General features: G+C 37.3%; 2 long non-coding RNA genes across 2 annotated transcripts in view; one reads left to right on the top strand and one right to left on the bottom strand.

The window, feature by feature from the left end:
* Positions 1–17921, top strand: part of LOC115937636 (uncharacterized) — a 575287-nt gene that overhangs the window by 481226 nt on the left and 76140 nt on the right. The window lies entirely within an intron of this gene.
* The window catches only part of LOC145721447 (uncharacterized), a 269281-nt gene continuing 259212 nt past the window's right edge, over positions 7853–17921 (bottom strand). The window contains exon 4 of the long non-coding RNA XR_014145121.1: positions 7853–7876. This is a non-coding gene — a long non-coding RNA (uncharacterized LOC145721447). The remainder of the gene's footprint in view (positions 7877–17921) is intronic.

Genomic DNA, 17921 nt, shown 5'->3' with positions numbered 1-17921 from the left:
CTCTCCATTCCCTTTTCACCTAAAACTCTTTAGTAGCTTTCTATTACTTGTAAGATAACGACAAAATTAATATCAATACAGTTTACAAGAGCCAGCATGGTTGGTCTGTACATTCCTGCATCATTTGACTTCTTTTCACCTCTCTTACAATCTTTTCTCTGTCCCACTCCTAAGACTTAAATCATGCCATTCCTTCTGGTTGGTAGGTTCTTCTGAACCTCCTTCACATATTTAGTTCCTATTGATCATGTAAATCTCAGTTAAAGAAGTGCATCCTTGCAGAAGTCCTCCTTGACCTCCTCGACCAGTTCAAATCTTCCTATGACAGGCTCTTAAAACAATATTAACACTTGCAAAAGTTACAATTGGAGGACTCCTTGGTTGATGAAATTGTTAATTCCAATCTTCCTCACTAGACTTTAATCTTCATGACACTAGTTGCAGAGTCTGTTCTGAGTCACCAGTGAATCTCCAGCATCAAGAATAATGTCTCGGGGCACCTGGGTGGCTCAGTCAGTTAACTGTCTGCCTTCAGCTCAGGTCATGATCCCAGGGTCCTGGTATGGAGCCCCGCATCAGGCTCCTTGCTCAGCAGGGAGCCTGCTTCTCCCTCTGCCTCTGCTGCTCCCCTTGCTTGTGCTCTCTCTGTGTCAAATAAATAAATAAAATCTTAAAAAAAGAAAAAATACTTATAAAAAAAGAATAATGTCTAAAGTATGGATAGCAGGGTGCCTGGGTGGCTCAGATGGTTAAGCGTCTGCCTTCGGCTCAGGTCATGATCTCAGGGTCCTGGGATCGAGTTCCGCATCGGGCTCCCTGCTTCTTGGGAGCCTGCTTCTCCCTCTGCCTCTCTCTCTCTCTCTGTCTCTCATGAATAAATAAATAAAATTAAAAAAATAAATAAATAAAGTATGGATAGCAGCTAAATAATTGTGTAGGCAAAGAGAAGCTGGCAAAAAATATATTAGTACCAGGGAAAATCAAAAGCACTGAGATGCTAGTGAATCTTAATTATAGAAAGAAAAATTGAATGGGCTTTCCTAGAGTATTAAAATACTTGCCCATTGCTGTAGCTTCCTTACCAGTAATATGTGGATGACTCCATAGCTAATTATAATATTTTAAGTATATCGCATAAGATTATAGGTTGTGCACTTTTGAATCATGTGCCAAGCAACAAAAATACTATCAATGTCTACTTGTAAATTTTGATATAAATATAGCAAGGGTCCTATGAACATACAGACTGTAATTGAGAACGTGGTGGTCAACCATATGAAAGGCAGCAGAAAGGCTCAAAATATAGGAAGAAAGAAAACTGAACTTTAAATTGAAGGGAAGGTCACTGGTGGCCTTAAAGAAAGTAGTCTGAGATGCTAGACAGTGAGGAATCCAGCAGGAAATTGATTTTTAGGAATTGAAACCATGTTCAAACAATTTAGAACCGAAAAGGAATAAAGACCTGTTGGACGGAACTGTCAGGCAATGGCTCCTTCATAAATGGAAAAACTCTACTTGCTGGGTGGATGGATGAAATATTAAGTAACATTTACCCTTTTAAATTGATCTTTATAAGTAGCATATTTATCATTAATAACTAGATGCTAGGTATCTAGTCATTACATTTAAGATAGCATCATGATTTTTAAAAAAGGAGAGCAATATAGCCAAAAATGTAGAAAATTGTGGTGTTATTTACTCAACAGTTAATTTATTCTCATAAAAGAGATTCTGTGTCCATTGAAGCCATTTATAAGCATCTTAGAGATAATAAGCAGCTCTTGCTATGTAAGCAAATAAACAAATGAGCCTCCTAACATTAAGACTTGGACCCTCCAGAAGGCCACAAAATAATCTAAAGTAGCAATGCTGTGCCAGAAAATATTCATGGCCTGCTAAATAGAAGAGCTCCCATTTCTTAAAATGTTGGAGAAATGAACTGAAACCCAAAAAGAGAAAGATATGGTTTAAAAAATCTGCATGATTAAAGAGAATACTACACTATAATATACAATTATGGATTCAAAATATGTGTATAAACATATATCTTTACATATGTAAAAATATACATGTAGCAATAGAATCATTTGTTTTCAAAGTTGGGTACACATCCAACTATATATTCTGGTAGCTCTACGATTGCTATAGAATTCTTCTTTAGAAGACATTTCTGATTTGCCTAGAAAAAAAAGCAACTTTGATTAATTTATTTGTTCTTGTTGTTGGGAAGGGCAAGACATCTTTAAATATCCCAGTCAGGAGAGAAATGATATTCCTGTTTCCAAAATAGTCTGAGAAGAAAAAAAAGAAAAGGCAACAGAATTTGCCTGCTAACTCTAGCAGCTGACTTGGAGGGAGGCATGTGAAGCACCATGGATTCAGAGAAAAGTGAGGTCAAAGGGGGTTTGAAATTGGAAAAGCTGCCCATGGCACCATGCCTGGGGAAAACCATGGCAACCTCCATGTGACAGAGATGTTCCCGCAGCAAGGTGTTGCAGTCAGGCTCTACTGATGAGGGCTGGATCCTCAGGACAAGCACAGGCACAGGGACCCAAAAGCAATCCCAGGGTGCTCATGAAACCAAAACATGAAGAAGTCCCAAAAAGACGGCAAAGCATGGTGTCTGAGGTCTGAGAAGACCGATCTAGACAAGGGGACTGGCTTCAGAGACAAGATTCTAGTTTTCAGAAAGTCCGGGCAGACAGAGCCTCAGTGTGGAAACCTGGCTTGCTAACAGGGGACCAGGCAACTGGGCTCCACTTACCAGCAAGAACTCAAGCACTGGACAGAGATTCTGAGGTCAGAGAAGTTGCAAAATCTGGGGTGGATTTGGACTTAGAGGTTGGGTTCATAGCTCTATTGATGAAGAATAGAGGCTTGTCCTGAAGCTCACTATCTGGTTTATTCATGTGAGTTATATTCCAGGGTATGAGAGTGTGGGTGACGAGTGTGGGCTCTGAAGCCAGTCAGTGGCATGAGAGTTTCTGGTTTCCCCACCAACCAGTGGTATGACCATGGGCGAAGCCCTTAACCTGTCCATGCGTCAGTGGCCTCACCTGAGGGATGCCGTGAGGATCAGACAGGTTGATATATGCCATCCATTTAGCACAATGCCGACACCCAGGACGTGCTGGGCACCCGCTGTACCTTCTGACTGTGACTAACCTGCAAACTCCACACTTCAGTCCCGCTGCTCCTCAGACACATCTCTGAGAGTTAGTCCATGCTCCCTCTGCTTGGAGCATCTGCAGTGTCGATTCCTCTCATTCTTCACATCTCAGGTCAGATGTCATGACTGGCGGGGCAAGGGGACTCCTTCCTAGACCATCCCAGAATGGGCGAGGTATCCCTCTTTTGTGCCCAGATAGCACCTGCACTTTCTTGATCATGTATTTTAATTTCCTTCTCAGTGTCCCATTAGACTAGAAGCTCCATATGTTTGGGGATTTCATGTATTTTATCTACTGCTATATCAGCAGTGCTGGCATAAAGGAGAAACTCATTAAATATTGATTAAATGAATATATGGTGAGAGGGCCCAGGCTTAGATCCTTTTGGAGAGCCATAATCTGAAAGGATTTCTCTGTTACAGCTTCATTTGAGAACTGGTAATTGGAGAGCCAGAACCAGAGGATCTGAGGTCCCTTTCAGAAAATGGCAATGAAAGTCACTCCTCTGTTAATGCTTGTCTGCCTCCTGCCACGATGGTGTTGGTAGGAGCAGCTTTTATCTGGAGGGTATCTTTGCAGCACTGAGCTGCTGTAGCTGTCACCGAGTTTCCCAATGTAGTTGGTGTAAGCTGGCCTGGAGACAGGTCTGTTCAATGACAGCCCAGTACCATCTAAAAGGACATATGGTATGTGTGCTTTTGCCTGTGGGCAGTGCAAAACATTGCCCTTTTGAATATTCAGAAACTCTTCCCTTGCATTTCTTTTACTTTAATGGACTTATTTGTCTTTGGAATAAGAATGATAAATAAACTCCACCAGCAGTGCTACCTGCTGGAACCATGTTGGGGGCTTAAATACTGTACGAGCCTGAAATCTCTACTTAGAAGTCACAGGGGTATGCTAGACTATGGCCCCTCTCTTCTCCTCCCACTGCATGGGGGATGTAGGAGCTTTCTGTCACTGTGTGGCGAATTACCACAAATGTAAATGCCTACAACAACAGACACGATCTCACAGTTTCAACAGGTCAGTGATATAGACACAGCTTAGAGAGATTTTTGCTCAGAGTTTCAAGAGGCTGCAATAAAGGTGTTTATCAAGCTGTGTTCCTTTCTGGAGTTCTTCGTGAGGCCCAGGTGGTGGTTGGCAGAATTTTGTTCCTTCTGGCTGTGAAACTGAGTCCCTATTTTCTTGCTGGCTGTCAGCTGGGGGCTGCTCTCGGTCCCTACAGGTTGTCTCAGTTCCTTGCCAGGAGGCTCTCCCCAGACCCTCTCTCAACACAGCTGCTCGCTTCTTCAAAACCAGCAGGGGAGTCTCTTGAGTGTGCTAAGGCCGAGTCTTACATAACAGTATACTCATGGGAGTAACACCCCATCACTTTTGCCATATTCTGCTGGCTATAAATACATCACAGGTTCTACCCATACTCGAGGGGAAGGAATTATGAAAGGATGTGACTCATTAAGGGTCACCTTAGGTTGTGCGTACTACGGGGAGCAATCACAAAATATTCTGAGACCTCTAAGTGACTGTTAGTTGCCACTGCCTAACCATTTGTAGAGACTATCTACAAAGCTCTCTAAACTTGCAAGTGGCAGAGTTCACTGGGAAGAGCTAATTTTGAGAGAGGAAAGTAGATCAGTCACCGAGAGAAAGTGATAATTGGAGCCAGAAAGAGCCCACTTGCCTCCTCCTAATCTCTCAACATGGAAAAACGGTAGCCACACGAACTTCCTAAAGTTTAGGAGAGCGGAGGCAAGAGCCGTAGGGTTGACTGTCATTAGACATCTTGGATTAGGGACTCCTATTTTCAGCTCCTTCTGGATAAAGAGGAGAAGATTGAGAGGGGTAGGGAGTGGAGTGGGGATAACTTCTGAGACACTGAGAGGCTACAGTCGGGAACACGGATAATGTCTTCCCCATTTCCTCCCCTCCCTTAATCTCAGATGATGTGAGGGCAGGGTGGGCCAAGCAGATTCAGGTGAGGCTCAGGAAGAGTGGTTTTGGTGGGACCAACCCAAATAATTGCTCAGACAGAGGCAAAAGTCTATCAGCACTGCCAGACCAGGCTGAAGTCAGGGCTGGAGGAGGCTCACTGGGCGTTTGGGTGGCACTTTGTACGGTGCTTCCCATGGATAGCCGTCAAGCAGGTCTAAGATCTGGGGGCAGCCCTGGATCAACTGCCACTGAAGCACTCATTGCTGACTTCAACTGCCTTTTCCCCATGACCCACTCTGGGAAAATGGGACGACCAAAATAATTAAGCACAGTAATGAATGATAAGCCATTGAACAAAATAACCATTCACAAGTCCACATCAATGATACATAGATAAATAAATGGGAGAGAAGTTAAGTCCCTTTTTACAGGAGAATGCAGAGAACCAACTAGGAAGTGTAGAGAGAGACTGGGAGTTGGTAAATAGTCATTTTGCTTCCATAATAGTGAAGATCAGATCAAACAAGAATCACTAATAGATGCTAAATCTAGGGGGAAATTTTGAATGTGGAGCAGGATATTTGTGTAGTTGTAAAGTGACTCCCCAGAGATTGCCCCTTAGTTGCAAGGGGGAACAAAAATAATTATTACAGTGGAAAATCAGCAACACCTTGACTGTTATTTTAATTTTTAAAATTAACATTACCAATGAGAGACAGATGGATATTATGTGCCCTCAGATTTGATTCAGAGAACAGACTCTCCTATGGATTATTTCTGCTGGAATACATAATCTAAAACTAATCAGAAAACATCAGACAAATCCAAAATGAAGAATATTCTATGTGTTCTTCAGAATTGTCAGTGGCATAGAAAAACAAAGGCTGTGATATGATTTAGGTTAACAGAGGCTAAAGAGATATAATAACTAAATGCACTACTTCATCCTAGACTTGTTCCTATACCAGAGAGGTAAAAATGCCCTAAAGAATATTTTTTGGTCAATAGACAAAGTTGGAATGTGAACATGTATTATTTTAAAGTATTATATCAATATTAGAATTGCTGAAGTTGAGAATGTTGCTGTGGTTATAGTAAAGAATATCATTCTTTGAAATTCAGAATAGGGGTTCAGTCAGTTAAGCATCCAACTCTTGATTTCAGCTCAGGTCATGATCTTGGGGTCATGGGATCGAGCCCTGCATCGGGCTCCACGCAGGGTCTCTTTGTCCTTCTCCCTCCGGTCCTTCCCCCTCCTCTCAATAAATCAATAAATAAGATCTTTAAAAAAAAAAAGAAATTCAAGATAAAAATATTTAGGAGTAAAAGGTCATGATGTGTGCAACTTCCTTCAAATGATGATAGAGAAAGGGAGAGACAGAAAGAAGAAGGGAGAGAAATTAAACAAATGATAAATAGGGTAACATTAGTAAAAGCTGAATCTGGGTTAAGAATGTATGAATGTTCTTTATACTATTTTTATTCTTGCAACTTTTATGTAAATTTAAAGTTACTTTCAAATGAAAAGTTTACAGAAAGAATTATCCAGTATATATTGTTAAGTTTAAAGAAATGTAGTACAGTGTATTTATATTGCTCTCTCACTTGTTCAAAAATGAATATAAACACTAAGATATACATTCATTAATATGCATGAAAGTGACTGGAAAGGTACATACAACAAGACAATGTTATTGACATTTGCTTCTGGGTCAGGAACTATATATCTGGATGGGAGAGAGACCTATTTTTCAATGTATAATCCTTTTGCAGTTTTTGAATTAAAAAAAAGAGCATGGGGTGCCTGGCTGGTTCAGCCGGTAGAACATGTGACTCTTGATCTCAGGGTCCTGAGTTCAAGCCCCCTGTTGGGCATGGAGCTTACTTAAAAAAAAAAAAAAAAAGAACCCATGCATTTTTTAAGTGAAAAACAAAGATAGTTTAATTCAGCCTATTACATAATCACTGCCCTAGAAATATAATGAAAAGTTGTATTTTGAATCACATGCCTTCAAATAGCTCATGTTCTACTTGGAGAGAGAGGGATAAGATCTTTTTAATCAATGAAGAAAGGTAAGAGAACTAAGATGCTATTATTAAAATGAAATAAAGGGGGAAAAGTGTGAAATCTTAGTTGTACATCTGAATCTCCCACAGATTTAATTGCACCTCAACCAAAGCCTTTATGCTTTATTTTTCTCACTTTTTAAGAGGTTGAATAATATTTTACCACTACTTTTCCACATAAGGACATTCTAAGGATTAATGAGATCAATTTTTTTATGGAGATTCTTGAACTTTATTTAGAGAATAGAAAATTAGTACAAACAAATAATATTATTGTCAGCTTTGAAACATGCTCAAGTGAAGGATGAAAGGAAGGAAGGAAGGAAGGAAGGAAGGAAGGAAGGAAGGAAGGAAGGAAGGAAGGAAGGAAGGAAGGAAGGAAGGAAAGGAGGAAATAAGAGAAAGAACGAAAAAAGAAATAGGCTTTCTTAAATTCTTAAGATTTTTGCCAGGTTTCTGAAATTTCTGTGTAATTTGGCATTTTACAGCAAATATAGTCATGTTCTTTCCTCCACAGGCTTCCATTAAGGCAAATTCTCATGTTATCAAAGCCAGATTTATTGAGACATCCAGAAGGGGATGACTTTGGGACAATTACCTTGCAGTTATTTCACTGAGATTGAATCCAAGTTTGCTATGGTCTCTGACAACTCCTTTGGAACATGTCCAGTTTTAATAATACAATTGCTGTGGAACATTTCCTAAAGGAAAAAGACAAGAACATCAGCAGAATACCACTATATAAAAACAAAGTTAAAAGATTGTGTGCAGAAAGGAAGTTAAGGGTCAACCTATAAAATCTCAAAAGCAATAAACTCTAAGTTTGAAGTTGAAACATGGGTCTTAGAGTTTCCCATGGCACCACATATTACTGTTTGTATTGAACAGTTTTTAAATGTTATTCTATAGCCCCAGAATGCATGAGGCCTGCCAGAAATGAACATTTTAGGTTTTTAAAATTAACAGTAAGTTTGTATAATACTCTCTTTTTTTCAAGGGCTTTCACACTTATTATCTCATTTGAAAGCCTTTGCTTTTCCTTAAATCACATCACCTCTCCAGTAACTTTTTCATTCATCTTGTGACTGAAAAGTACACTGTAATTGTAACCATAAATACTTCCATGTTTTATTATCGTGCTGGATAGAGTATTGATTATTGAGTATAAAGGCTTAACACTTTGAAGATGGCAGACAATACAAATTTAGATCAGCTACAATGCTGTATCTGTGCTGTCCAGGTTTTCTAGCACATCAGAGCTGTCCCTTCAGCAACAGCTTTGTAACTACTGACCCCGAAACCATGTAAGCTGAATTCAAATAAACTCCTAAATGGTGTAACTGTACACACCGCATGTGCCCACATTTGCATGGCAATACCCTTTTTTCATGTTTTGGTGAACTTGAGGATTATAATAGAAAACATCAAATACTATAGCAAAATAAACCAGAAAAATCGGATAATGTATAAAACAGAACAAGGTAAACTCAAGACAACGAAATTCTTTCAATAATGGAGCATTCTTTGCAAAGAGCTCATAGCCTCTTGTATGTGTTCAGACTTTTGTAATACTTGACTCACAGTGTACCAGCCGAAGACAAGCTGTGCCAACTCTAATATTTAGGACTTGCAAACCCCTTAATTGGAATGCTCTATTGGAGAAGGAAAACCATTAATGCATTTTGATAATGACTTCCTAATGCTATCATGCATTCTCACAGCTTTCAAAAAGTAAAGAGAAATGACTAATCTGCAACTCCATCATATGATTATTGCCTAAGTATTGATTTTATAAGAAATGATAACTAAAGTGACCACAAATTTTGCAAAATAATTCTCTGTATTTCAAATAACTCTACAACACAGCATGAATATTTTAAGCTCTCTTATACAAGAAGCCAAGCCCACAGAATACAGAGAAAGGAAACAGTAGGCTAGGAAGCAAAGTTTGATTCATAGGAAATGAAAATTATAAAACTCATTGTCATCATACAAAACATTGTTAAGAACCACCTAGATATTGTAACCATGTGGTATTGTAAAGTAGGCTGGCCTTATAAAATATGGAGGAAAAAATTCCTTGTCCTTCAAGATTGCAATATAAATTATTTATGGATTGTTATAGTTAATTTTTTTTTTTTTTTTTTTTTTTTAGAGAGAGAGTGTACTTGAGTGGGAAAGGGAGGGGCAGAGGGAGAGAGAGAATCTTAAGCAGGCTCCACGCCACTAACAAGGAGCCCATCTTGTGGCTCCATCACAAGACCCTGAGATCATGACCTGAGCTGAAACCAAGAGTCCAACACTTAACCGACTGAGCCACCCAGGCGCCCCTGTTAAAGTAATTTTATGACATCCTTTTCAATAGATAGATATCTATTTTCTATCTTCCTTAATGCCGTATCTCCTGATTCATGGTTTCATGAAAGCTTATTTTATTATCAAGGGACTGTAAGCCTCAAAAAACTTAAAGAAAATTAGCTTTTTCTCCTAATATATAAATTTTTCACAATGTTACCTCTCCAGCTTCATTTTCATGGAGATATGAATAAAGAAAAGTTAAACCTATCGTAGCAATGGTTTTCATCTGCTCATAATGTCTGATTAAAAGAAAAGGTTTTAATTGATTTTTTTAAATTGTATAAATAAATGATTTTGTTTATTTTACTATGGCTTAATATATTGTAGGTAATGATTTTAATGTTATAACTAAGATTTGTATGATGTTTACACTGTGCCAGGCACCGTGTTAAGCATTTCATAGGCACTTTCTTCTTAACTCCACAACAATCCTAAGAGTTGTAAATGATTTATTATCACAATTTTATTGATAAGGATTAGTTAGGAGGGTCACACACTGCTGGTGAGGGATGGAACTGGGAAACAAGCTAAAAGTTGTTTACCTATCTCCAGAACTTGCATCCATACTGTTTTATTAAATAAATTGCCATTTTGCTCTTTTGCATGTGTTTATGTGTGTGTATAGTGTGTGTGAGTGTGTGAATTTTCTACGTTCTTATCATGTTTATATTAAACTATATATCCATACTCTTTCTACTTCCTCTCTCTCTCTCTGTGTATATATACAATTTTTTTAAAAGACTAGGCTAATGGGACATGTAACATACTTCTCTCCTTTGAGATAAAGCCTTTTCCAGTTAGACAAATCTAGCTGAGATTTTTTGGAAATTATCTCTAGCAATTATTTACCAGGATAATCACAGTGAATAACTCTGCTTCTTAGACTCATGGTTGCAGAATATTTTTGCTTATATTAAACTGCCCACTTCCGTTGCCTCCAGCCACCAGCTTCTGCGTTCCTTGAAGTTGAACTTGAGATGGTCCCTGAATCATTTAGTCAATCTGCTTGCAATTACACCATTTTTACTGACCATATAAGAGCTCTTGGTCCCCTGTTTCCATCCACAAAACTCATGCATTTGTGCAGTAAAGAAGCATCTTATATGTGCCATTGATTTCAGAACCTGAACAGTGACAACTTTCTTGATCTTGGTTTTGTATTGGTCTTGGTGGTTCACTCCTTGATATGCATTTCTACTTCCCCCATGATTAGTCCGTCTTTGTAATCCCATCTCCCTTGCCAAAGATTTACAAATGGACCTGGGACCTATAGAGTATGAGTGGAAACCTGCTGCGATGAGAGTGGAGCTGTTGAGATTTCTTTTTCTTAAAATAGAGACACAGAGATGATGAAATGCCTTTTGTGGAAATGCTGTGGATGTCTTGCCAACTCTAAGTAGTCAGAGGGCCAAGCCAATTAGCATAGGAGGCCTGAGCGCTGGAAAGAATTCAAAGCTTTGAATTCAGGTCTTTCATTCAACCAGCCCTGAAAACTCCCTCCCTCCAGACTGTTAGGTGAGACTTCACCTTTCATTATTTTCTTGTATTTGCACGGGAAGCATATTTACTTCCAGTGACTAGGATGCATATGTTTCTGTGATGTCAGTACCACATGTATGTTCACATTTTGAGTGACTATCAATGAGATCTTTCAGTCTCCTGCAAGGACAGGTTAAACTTTTATCTAGAACCGTGACATCATGTTCTATTAATCTAAGAGTGTATCTCACAATACACTGGCTTTCTATTACATAACCTTGACTCAAGTTTTTGTTGCAGTGGCTGGTCTTTAATTCACATCACACATGTTTATTGAACAGCAACTTTATTCCAGGCACTATGCTAAACTCTAGGAAAAAATAACAATGACTAAGATGCAGCACTGACCTTCCAGAGTCACTCTTTAGTGAAAGAGGCAAGTACTTACTTAGGAGTAGGTATAGGGTACCGTGAAATTCATAGTAAGGGTGCTTAACCTAGTCTACAGTATTAAGGGAAGTTTTCCTAAGAAGTGGTTTCTAGGCTTAGATTTAAAAAAATGAGTACAAGTTAGCCAAGTAAAATATGTGGCATTTCATATAATATAATAAGAGAGAACAACCCATAATGATCAATCTGCAAAAAAGTCAGTATGACAAAGGCATCGTTAGGTGACAGAGGCTGGGAGCAAAGGGACAGAGAGAAAGATGAAGCTGGAGAAGTTGGCAGGAAGGAGAGGAAATATTACAAAATGGACTTTGTAAAGGCTTAGTATGAAGTTTGTGTTGTCACCACTATAGAAGAAGAAGTCACTGGAGAGTTTCAGTTTCATTAAAGGAGTGACACAAATATATTTTTATTTGAGGGGAAAAAATCCCTTTTGATTTTCTGTTGATTGGATGGAAGTAGAAAACTTTAGAACAAAGATGTAAGTCAGGTGTATATTGAGTTATTGAGGAAAGAGATGATGAGGCCTGAACAGAGATTGTGGCATGGGGAAGAAGAGACACACATGTATGTGAACAAGTAGAGTGAAATGAAGATGTCTGATTCAACTGCATATGTAGGCCTGAGTTCATGAGAAAGAGCTGCTCTGGGAATCCTAAAGATATAAATAAACAAATGGAATTCTATGAAATATCTCAGCAATGTAAGAGGAGAGAAAAATATTCGTAAAGTGGAAAAGAACTACGGGCGGGTCTTTGAAAAGTATCAACGTCTAGCAAAGGCAGAAGGAAATAAATAAGGATAGCCCAAATAAGGAGACAAAACACTAAGGGAAAAGTAACATAATAGGAGTTGAGAGAAAAGTCATGAAAGTGGGAGGTGGCAATAGTCTCAAATACAGGGTCAGTTCATGTGAGGGGAAAACAACAACAGTAGGAAGTGTCTATCGGTGTTAGCAAAAAGGAGGCCATCGGTGACCTTGGGAGTAGCACTTTCAGTGGAATAGTGTGGGAAGAATACCAATTAGCGGTGGGTTTAGAAATGAATTAGAGGTAAATTAGGGGAGACAAAACTCAAGCAACTAATGTGAAGGGAGAAAGGGAGGGCATTTAGTAAAGAAGACAACCAGTGTCGGCCAAGAGTTCTGCGCTGATGTATGAGTTGTCAAGAACTCTGACTGTGAACCCAAGAACTGTCAGTGCAAACTGGGACTTATGCTTGCATATACTGTTTACCAGAAACAGATTGGTACCTACTTTGCATTTAGAATGATATTTAAACCACAACAGCATGCTGACTCAGCAGAGTGATTCATACTTGATGGAGAGTTTCTCTCAAGTGTGCATGCAAAATATAGTGTTAGGCATTCGGTCATTCCTCAGTAAACATCCACATGATGTGGTTAAAGGACTGGGTCTATCGATCTTAGGTTGCCTATCACTTTGTGAAAACCAATTCAAATCCTTAGTTTTCTTTGCTTATACTTTTTTCCCCAGTACACTGGTCCTATATCAGTGTAAGATGAGGTTGTATCACTTTCTGTCTGAAATTCAATTTAAATATATTATTTTCAGATGCTCTTTAGAATACATCTTTTGAGAAAATATGCATACATATTTTTTAATGAAAAACTAAACCAGATGGGTTTTCAAAGTGAATTGTATGTATTAAATAAGAAACTTTCATCTCAGCCCACCTTCATGCCTTTTTTATTGTTATTATTATTGCTATGATAATCACACAAATTATTTTGGGTACAGAAAAAAATAATCATTATCAAGTGAGAGTAGCCTGTCCAGGTTCAGGTAAGAGTACTTAATTAATCAATTAGAAAATTCATATGATAAACTCGTATGAATTAGAAGATGATCACCAACTGCTAAAACCATAATGAAATAAAAAGAACACAGCTGTGTTGTGTTTAACTGATTTTGATAGTGAGAAATGCTACAATTATAATTATACATATACTTACTAGAATTCTATTTCATAGGGAAAATTTATGAAAGATTATGTAACTTAAAAGCAAAAAAATCAGTTCTTTTCATAAGTTATTTAAACAAAATTTATGAATATTGTTAGATGTTTATACCATACATATGTAAAAGGTCATTCACAATCATAATAAAAAGAACAAACTATGAAATAAATGAATTGTATTTTTCTGCTTTGCTGTTATCAAGAACACTTAATTCACCCTTCTTTCTAGTCATAGCAGAAAGAAATTGTCCTGGAATTTACCAACAAACCACCAAGGCTTAGCTGATACAACTGTGAAACCTAGCAACCCAAAAGAAGATTAAAAGTTCCACTTTTTGAAATACAGCGAGACTGTCACCTATCAAAGGCTGCACTTTTGGAGTCCTTGTAATAAAGGTCTGAGGAGTAATCTAATATGCCATTAACATCCAAGTGCTGCCAGCCCACAATATTGGTTTTGCTTTAAATGTGTTGAGTACTAAGCACCTGGCTTGCTTCCAGGTTCTTTGTTGCCTGTGGGGTGAGCATTGAAACTTTATCATAGAAACTTAGCTCTTGAAAATAGACTTGCATATAAGCGGCTTAAAGAGGAAATTGTTCCCTGCAAAATATGACTTTCTTTGCTAAAACATGTTTAATTCACATTGAGCAGCAAGGGCATTAGTAGTGCAAAAACCCCAAGATTACACCACGTGTGTTATAACAGAGTAAATCTAGATCTAAAAATCTGTAACAGAAAAACCTATTTAGATTCCTTAGTTAACTACCTTTATTACTGAGTCCCTACTCCACTGCTAACACATTACAACTCTTTTCTACAGTTTTTTAGATCCATATCTATCATTTAACATTATAGGTAATGTCATCTTTTGATTGCTGTATGGGATTGGGGTGGATTTTCTCCACATAACGACAACACCCTACAGGGGCCAGTCATAGGTGTCCAATGTTAGTGAATGGTGACATCCCCCCATCACAATTCTCACTTCTCACTTGCAGAACTCATTGTCTCCTCTTATCCAGCTGCCAATGACTTCTTTTACTTTCCTCCTTGATACACATAAATATGTACATACATATTCACTAACTCAATACTAGATGGGCAAGGGACCACTCTCTCTTTACTCAGCATTTCTTTTCACTAGATTAAAATATCGAATAAATAGGCACTCTTCTAAACTTTGTACATGTTTTACCTCATTCATCCATACCACAGCCTTCTGAGGTCGGTGTAATTTCCGCCATGTTCTTATAAAACCACCGAAGAATAGAGAGGAGAATAAATAGTCCAAGAACATTTGGTCAGTAACCTCATCAGAGTTCAAACCAAGATGCACTGGAGTCAGATCCTGGGCACTAAACACTCTGCTTTTACTGCTTGTCCTTCCAAATCTCACCCCACTTGAGGTACTTGGTGACACGCCTTAGGTCAATTTATTCAAGAAGAAATTTCTTGAACCCTTTTGTGAATTTTGTCTTAGTCAATCACACACACACACACACACAAAGAGGATATTGAGGTAATATTGGTTTACTAACTAAACATGTAGAATTTTTAACTCTAAGTTTTTCCACAAAGTGAAATAGAGAAGTGAGACCATCTTGCTAAAACTGGCAAACTTCAGCAAGTCACTTAACCTCTTTAAGATTCGATTTCCTAACTTCTAATATTTGCCTTTGGTTAGAAGATTGTTGTTTGGGATTAAATAATGCAATTGATGTGCACGTTCATTGTCAACTATAAATTCCTAATAAATGCAAAATGCAAATGCAAAAATAGCACTACCACATGTTACCAAAATAAAAATGAGAATTCTACAGTCTATATGAGTTAGGGAAATCTAATAGAATTTCAAATAAGAAATATATAAATATCCTTTAAATCACTTCCCACATGTTCAGGAGTCAAACACACAGGTTCTGAGTTTTTTTCAGTTCTACTTAGTAACATAAAGGCATTGTTTATTAGCATTTAGATTATGGTGATTCTTATACATACTTGATTTCAAGAACTAGACTCTTTTTGGTTAATTAAATATTCTGCTTCACAATGACCCAGTTCCCTTCTAAATGTTACATAGGTAATTAGATAGGCAGAAAACTAGAAATGCAGGACATAACCCAGCAGTTAGGTACTCATATATATTAAAGCAAGAGTTTCACATATTTCCCCAAGTATATGAGAATACACACACACACACACACACACACACACATCAAAATATTTTTAATGGGTCTTGCCTAAATATAAGTTATCTTTTAGCTTAAAAATCTCTTGGTGCCCAAAACATTCTCTTTTCAACTATGTGGAAAATATTATCCCTGCCACTTCTTAAGCAAATAATTTGCTAAAGGGGATGTTTTAGGAAGTTTCTATTAGTGGGAAAAATCTGATTTATAATCTCTATAGATTTCTAACACAGTATATCTGATTACCTGAACCATCAATGATACTAAAACTTAAGGCATAAATTTGTGGACAGGATTTTATTTCAATTTGAGCAGGCTCTTCTACCACCTCAACTGTAGTAAACATCCATTAGTGTTCATGATTTTGTTGACCCTGAGAAAATGCAGTAAGGGAGGGGATGACCTGTTCATAATGTAATGGAAATTACTTATCCTGTTCGGCACATAAATTAGGAAGAAAGTAAGAAAGGGGAAGTGTTTGAAGTAGATAGCCATCTGTTAAAGGTCAAATTTCCAGAGACATCTTTGCTACAGCTCTGGAAAAAGATATTACTCAAAATCCTTTCCTTCATCCTGCAGACGGCAGGGGTAAAATTCCTTTTGTGTTCCTCAGATTTTTTTTCTTTTGGAGTATTCCCACATAAACACCTGAAAGTGCAATTTATTGTTGTATTTTCAATTCCTTTTCCTGATCAGAATAACAAAAGCTGGGCATCATCAGCTTCTTCTTTGTGACAAATTCTGATTTTCTACTATATAATTAGATAGCTTACACTGGACACATTTCATTTTTTCCCCAAAGATAACTTGTTGAACTGAAATTCATGGACACAAGCATCGTAATTTAAGTGCTAATAATACCTTTGAAGTAAAGGATGAATGAAACTGAAAAGGTCAAAACCTATTCGACTTCCTTTAAATGTTTGATAGCTTGTTTACTTAAATTTATTCTACTTGAAATGTCAATCCATTTGCCCTTTTCATGTAGATTGTAGGGCTCTTCATTAATATTTTTTTCTGACATCATTCACAATAACACACTAAACATTGCCCAGTATATCTATGTATTCAGAAAAGTCAAGAGGTAGTTCCTACCTTCAAATAGCACACAATCTGGGGGATGGAAACAATCATGTAAAACCATGTACTGGCCACCATTTTTAGTGCCTTTTTATTAACTAAACACACATTTATAAAGAACGCATTATATACCAGGTACTGTTCTAGGATCTGGACACACATCAATAAATAAAACATACAAAAATCCCTGCCTTCTTGGGGAGGTTTCATCCTAATGCATAACAATTACACTGTTTTAGATTCTGATCAATAAGAGCAACGTCTCTTCCCATGGGCATTTGCCAGGGTATGGGTGGGAAGAGATGGAGGTAGAAGAGAAATATTCTCTTCTCTCTGCAATAAAGACAACATTTTGTGTGGCTTATATCGAAGACTTCTACACAACCATATTATGCTTTTTTAATACCGTGTTTGGCTACAATTATATGTAAGATTATATTGTGCTTATATAAGTAAAGTATAATACTGTTTCCTACTGTATAAACCAAATTCTCCTCCATCACTTTTACCATAAAGCTTCTCCTGACTGTTCCTGATAGGTCAATCCGTTCTAATTTAACCCTTTAAAAAAATCTTTTTTATGATGCCCATTTTGTGTTTAATTATGTATTTCCTTACACCATTACTAAATTTCAAGCTACCTGCCGGCAAAAACAATGCAGTAATCATCACTTTATTATCTCTGGAACCTAACACAGGTCATGGCTCATACTGAATAAATATTTTCTGTATCAAGTTGAAATACAACCAGTCTAAACTCAGCATTAGAATAAAGAACATGCATAATTCACACACAGTAGTCTCCATTCTTTGTCTCTAATTCCCAATTTGAATTACAGTGTCATTTTGAATCACGTGTTTGTGTCCACATAAATATCTTAATACCCCCCATACTTTCCCAATATGGTATAAAACTATAATTTCTACTTTCTAAAACTGAACTATTTCCCAAAGAGAAAAGAGAAAAAAATAGATTAAAAATATGTTATTTATTGTATTGACATAAATGATGTTTTAAAACATTATTGCAATTCATATTTTAAGAAATATGCATTTCTAAATTCATTTATATTGTATTTTCTGAAGACATTACCTATATTGTATAAGAGAGTACAGCTATAATTAATTATTCATTATTTAAATTTTATTATCCATTTGCTTTCCAATATATATGATCTTTGGAGGTGATTAATATTCAGATTGTTCACCAAC

This window comes from Leptonychotes weddellii, chromosome 5, assembly GCF_054177405.1.
Source record: "Leptonychotes weddellii isolate Sample4059 chromosome 5, ASM5417740v2, whole genome shotgun sequence".
NCBI lineage: Eukaryota > Metazoa > Chordata > Mammalia > Carnivora > Phocidae > Leptonychotes > Leptonychotes weddellii.
Note: the sequence above shows the minus strand (reverse complement) of the source record. Positions and strands in the feature narration are given on the sequence as shown.